This window comes from Ursus maritimus (genome assembly GCF_017311325.1).
Source record: "Ursus maritimus isolate PB19 chromosome X unlocalized genomic scaffold, ASM1731132v1 scaffold_X1, whole genome shotgun sequence".
Taxonomy (NCBI): domain Eukaryota; kingdom Metazoa; phylum Chordata; class Mammalia; order Carnivora; family Ursidae; genus Ursus; species Ursus maritimus.
The window spans coordinates 69,526,274-69,531,425 of NW_024423319.1; the positions used below are offsets into that span (position 1 = coordinate 69,526,274).

At 40.3% G+C, this 5,152-nt stretch overlaps 1 pseudogene; it reads left to right on the forward strand.

Annotated features, from left to right (window-relative positions):
* The first annotated feature begins 1,964 nt into the window (after positions 1–1,964).
* On the forward strand, positions 1,965–3,862 carry LOC121100754 (annotated as a pseudogene).
* The last annotated feature ends 1,290 nt before the right edge of the window (positions 3,863–5,152 follow it).

Genomic DNA, 5,152 nt, shown 5'->3' on the forward strand with positions numbered 1-5,152 from the left:
TACAAAATCAATGCACAGAACTCAGTTGCATTTCTATACACACTAAAAATGTAACTGAAGAAATAGAAACTAAAGAATCAATTCCATTTGCAATAGTGCCAAAAGCCATAACATGTAGAATAAACCTAAAAGAGGTAAGTGATCTATACTCTAGAAAGTAAAACAAACAAACAAACAAACAAAAACACTTAGGGAAGAAATTGAGGAAGACACAAACAGCTCTTGGATTGGAAGAATAAATATTGTTAAAATGTCTATCCTTCCCAGAGCAATTTACACTTTCAATGTCATCTGTATTAAAATAACATTGGCATTTTTCAAAGAGCTAAACAAACAATCCCAAAATTTGTATGGAACCAGAAAAAACCTGGAATCATGAGGGAATGTTGAAAGGGAAAACCAAAGCTGGGGGCATCACAATGCCTGACTTCAAGCTATATTACAAAGCTATGATCACCAAGACATCATGGTATTGGCACAAAAACAGACACATAGATCAATGGAACAGAATAGAGACTCCAGAAATGGACCCTTAGTTCTATGGTCCACTAATCTTTGACAAAGCAGGAAAGAATATCCAATGGAAAAGATAGTCTCTTCAATAAATGGTGCTGGGACAATTGGACAGCCACATATAGAAGAATGAAAATGGACCATTCTCTTACACCATACAGAAAGATAAACTCAAAATGGGTGAAAGACCTCAATGTGAGACAGGAATCCATCAAAATCTTATAGGAGAATGGGGTGGTAACCTCAACGACATTGCCCACAGCAACCTATTTCATGACATGTCTACAAAGGCAAGGGAAACAACAGAAAACAAAAATGAACTTTTGGGACTTCACCAAAAGGTTCTGTACAGCAATGGAAATTGTCAACAAAACAAAGAGACAACCCATGGAGTGGGAGAAGATATTTGCAAATGACATGTCAGATAAAGGGCTTGTATTCAAGATCTATATAGTACTTCTCAAACTCAACACCCCCAAAAAAAAAAACCCAAATAATCCAGTCTAGAAATGGGCAGAAGACATGAACAGACATTCCTCCAAAGAAGACTTACAAATGGCCAACAGACACAAGAAAAAATGTTCAACATCACTAGCCATCAAGAAATGCAAATCAAAACCACAATGAGATGCCGCCTTAGACCAGTTAGAATGGCAAAAATTAACAAGACAAAAAACAACAAGTTTTGGCGAGGATGTGGAGAAAGAGTAACCCTCTTACACTGTTGGTGGGAATACAAGCTGGTATAGCCACTGTGGAAATGGTATGGAGGCTCCTCAAGACATTAAAATAGAGCTACCCTATGACCCAGCAATTGAGCTACTACATATTTACCCCACAGATACAGATGTGAGTGAAAAAGAAGCACATGCCCCCAATGTTCATACAGCAATGTCCACAATAGCCAAACTGTGGAAGAAGCTGAGATGCCCTTCAACAGATGAATGGATAAAGAAGATGTGGTTAATGCATGCGATGGAATATTAGCCACCAGAAAGGATGGATAGTCTATTTGCATCGACATGAATGGAACTGGAGGGGATTATGCTAAGTGAAATAAGTCAAGCAGAGAAAGAGAATTATCATATGGTTTCATTCATAAGTGAAACAAGGAATAGCATGGAGGACCACAGGGGGAAAGGAAGAAGCGAAGGGGAAGAAATCAGAGAAGGAGATAAGCCATGAGAGACTCTGGACTCCAGGACCTAAACTAGGGGTTACAGAAAGGTAGGGGTGGGGGTGAGGTACCTGGGTGGAGGCATGTGTTGTGATGAGCACTGGGTGTTACACGCAACTAATGAATCATTGAACACTACATCAAAAGTTAATGATGTACTCTATGTTGGCTGATTGAACATAATAAAAAAAGGCAAAAAAAAAGATGTCATACATGACATCATAGGAAAAACAAATGCAAAGGAGGTTGAGAGAACAAGAAGGAAGGAGACAAAATGTCATCCATGGATTACAGTACCTACAGCCGAAGCTCAGCCCAACTTGGGGCTACGGTGAGTACAGTGTGCATTGCCCAGTCCACTCAAGAATATACACAGACCACTGGAGCATATGGGCAGCAAAGTTAATGGAACCTTTGTACAGCCCACTGATGTCAGCTATACTCAGGTTCAGACCACTGCACCTATGCCACACCACCTATGCAACTTCTTTGGACAGGCTCCCTCTGGTTATACTTCTCCAACTGCCCCACTGGTGTATGTCAGACTGTCCAGGTGTATGGCACTGGTGCTTATGAAACCACCACCTACGGTTGCTACCACTCAGGCCTCCTATGCAACTCAGTCTGCATATGGCACTCAGCCTGCCCCACCAAGCCTATGGACAGCAAGCCAGCAGCCACCATACCTGTAAGACCATAGGATGGTAACAATCTGTTGAAACTAGTCAACTTTAATCTAGTACAAGGAGTTATAACCAGCCCAGCCTAAGATATGGACAGAGTAACTACAGTTATCCCCAGGTACCTGGGACCTACTCATGCAGCCAGTCACAGCACCACCATCTTATCCTCCTACCAGCTATTCCTCTAGACAGTGGACTGGTTATGATCGAGCAGTTACTCTCAGCAGAACACCTATGGGCATCCAAGAAGCTCTGGACAGCAGATTAGCTATGGTCAATAAAGCAGCTATGAGTAGCAGTCACCCACTAGTTAACCTCCTGACAAACTGGATCCACAGCCAGGCTCCATATCACATAGCCAACAGAGCATCAGCAGAGTTCATTTCAACAGGACTACCCCAGTACATGGGTGTTTATGGGCAAGAGTCTGGAGGATTTTCAGTAGGAAAGAGCTAGAGCGTGAATGGCCCTACAACTGGGACATTAAAAGAGGGATTTTATTACAGAGGCATGGGCAGAGGTGGGTGGGAGGAGGACATGACGGAATGAGTATCTCTGGAAGTAAAGGTGGTTTCAATAAGCCTAGTGGACCCTTAGAGGAAGGACCAGATCTTGATCTAGGCCCACTTATAAATCCAGATGAAGACTCTGACAACAGTGCAATTTATGTGCAAGGTTTAAATGGCAATGTGACTCTAGATGATCTGGCATACTTTTTCAAGGGAATCAGACAAACCATAATTCATATTTACTTGGACAAGGAAACAGGAAAGCCCAAAGGCAATGCTACAGTGTCTTATGAAGACCCACCACTGCCAAGGCTGCCATGGAATAGTTTGATGGGAAATATTTTCAAGGGAGTGAACTTAAGGTTTCTCTTTGCTCCACAGGAAGCCTCAAAGAACAGCATGCAGTTTGGTATGCTTCCTTGAGGGCAGAAGGATGCTGCTGCCACACTGTGGAGGTCCGAGGGCCCCATGGGTCACATGGGAGGCAATAGAGGAGAGACGGAGGTGGCTTCCCTAAGAGGGGCCCCAGGGTTCCCAGGGAACCCATCACAGAGAAATGTCCAGCACTGAGCTGGGACTGGCAGTGTCCTAATCTGGGGTGTGGAAACCAGACTTCACCTGGAGAACAGAATGCAACAAGTGTAAGTCCCCAAAGCTTGAAGGCTTTCTTCCATCACCCTTTCCACCATCTGGGTGGTGACCATGGCAGAGGCGGTCCTGGTGGCATGATGGGAGGAATAGGTGGCCTTATGGTCCATGGTGGTCCCCATGGAATGCTTCAGAGGTAGTGGCCATTGTGGAGACAAGGAGTGGCTTCAGTAGTGGCCGGGTCATAGACTGAGATGGCTTTGGTAGGAACACAAGGTGGCCTTGGACCTTCGATGGAACAGATGGGAGGAAGAAGAGGCAGGCATGGAGGACCTGGGAAAATGGATAAAGGCAAGAGGTGCCAGGAAGGCAGGAGCAAGAAGCCCTATTAGAAGCAGAGACTCTGCAGAACTGCATTGACTACCAGATTTATTTTTTTAAACAGGAAATGTTTTAGATTTATAATTTCATATTTATAATTTTGACCACAATATTATGATTATTCCTTGTCTGTACTTTTAGTATCTTTCATCATCTGTAATGAAACATTAAAACAAGTTAAATGGTACTGTGCCAAGTTTTTTATCCTTCCTTTAAAGATGGTAGTTTAACTAAGACAAACAATGGGAACCCCTTGTGAGCATGCTAGTATCATTGTGGAGAAACGAAGAAGGCCTCAAACTGTAACAATGTTAATGGTTGTGATATTTTTACATAAAATTCCAAATGTTCATAAAAATATTACACTATATACCTAAAACATTGTAAGAGAGGAGTAAAGAATGTGTTGCTTAAACAATCATGAATTTAATGTAGATTGCTATGTGCAGAAGATGTTATATACAAATCTAATGATACCGAAATCAAAACCCATAAAAATATACAAAAAAATAAAAGAAAAGAAATCTCAATATATCACTAAAAACCCCAATCAAAACAGAAAATCAGGAAACAAAGAAAAAGGGATCAGAGAAAATCTTCAAAAACAACCAAATAAAAACAACCAAAAAAATAAATGACAATAAATATATATCTATCAATAATTTTTAAATGTAAATGAAATAAAAGATAAAAGCTCAATCAAAAGACAAGGGTGATAGAATGGGTGAAAAAACAAGATGCATCCCTATGGTGCCTGTAAGAGATTCATTTTAGACCTAAAGACACGAGCAAATTGAAAGTGAGGGGATGGTGAAATATCTATCACGCAAATAGATGTCAAAAGAAAGCCAGAGTAACAATACTTATATCAGACAAAATAGAACTTAAACCAAAGAGTGTAACAAAAGACAAAGAAAACACTATATAATAATAAAGTGGAAAATCCTTTAAGAAATATAAGAATTATAAATATTTTAGCACCCGACATAGGAGAACCCAAATACATAAAACAGCTAATAACAAATATAAAAGGAAATAATTGATACTAATACAATAATACTAGGTGGATGTTAATATCCTTCTTACATTGATGGACAGATCATCAAACCGAAAATAAATATGGAAACAATGGCTTTGAATCACAATGAAACTGATGGATTTAACAGATATATTAAAAACATCCCATCATAAAGAGCAAAGTACACATTCTTTTCAGATGCACATGGAACATCCTACAGAATGGTCACATATTAGCTCATTAAACAAGTCTTAATTAATTCAAGAGGATTAAAGTCATACCA